A 1,088-nucleotide genomic window follows, 5' to 3' on the forward strand; every position below is an offset into this window, starting at 1 on the left:
TATTCGGTTGATTGATTCTTGTTGTTCGAACGGATCGATGTTGTAGAGATTATTGTTTGTCGTTTGGTGAAGTTGATTGGCTTGGTTTTTTTATTGGCGTTTTTTTTACAATGTACACGTGAAAGATTTCTTCCCATGTTGAAATAATGAGAGATGAGTAATTGATTAGAGTCTAATCGAACTTGATGCTTACTCGCAAAATGAATTAAAAAATACAGAAGATCATATTTCGAGCGTTTAAAATTCTTTAGCTTAATCGGAACGAAGGCAAATATTTTCATACATTCAGTTTATTTCGTTATGAAAAATTCCAATCGCAAATGGAGCGGTGTATGCATGATACAATAATGATGGAACAATTACAAATAGAACAAACGATTTCTTTGCATTCGTAAAATGGAATCACGATAATGCAATCATCAGCTCCAATGAATATTCTTCTATAGATCCAATATGGAGATAAATGTATCTTTTTTCCTCTTTTCTCTTTTATCAATTTATCTGATTCACGTTTAAAATCTTATAACGTATGGCTTGGAGATTATCATATACGTGCAACCATATGTAATGTAGATATATCTTTTAAACGTTGCTTTAAATACAAAGTCCAATTTAAATCAAAATTTAAATTTAATTCCAAATTCAAACTCAAAATTTAAACTTATTAAATCCAAATCCAAACTCGAGATTACGATTGACTTTTCTGTACTTTCAAACGAAATTTAATCCAATTATTGTGACGAATAAATAGATTTTTAATTTTTTTATTAAAATAAAATAAATAAATAAATCTTTTGACTCTCATGTCTCCGTAAATGAGAAACATCGATGCTCAAAATATATCTTTGATTCAACGATGAAACAGATAAACAGATTATTAATTCGTCGAGTTTCTTTATCACGTTATTTTTATTTTTTCTTTTTTTGTCCAAGAGAAAAACAGAGCGATTCGACGAAGCGCGTTGACAGGGAAGCGTTTAAATGAAAAATAAAAAGAAAGGAGATGGAAAATGGAATGAATTTTGTCTTTTACCATGCTGGGAGAAAAAGAAGAATGAAAAAAGAAATTAACAGCTTTTCAGAGTTAC

This window comes from Apis dorsata, unplaced genomic scaffold, assembly GCF_000469605.1.
Source record: "Apis dorsata unplaced genomic scaffold, Apis dorsata 1.3 scaffold_220, whole genome shotgun sequence".
Taxonomy (NCBI): Eukaryota; Metazoa; Arthropoda; class Insecta; order Hymenoptera; family Apidae; genus Apis; species Apis dorsata.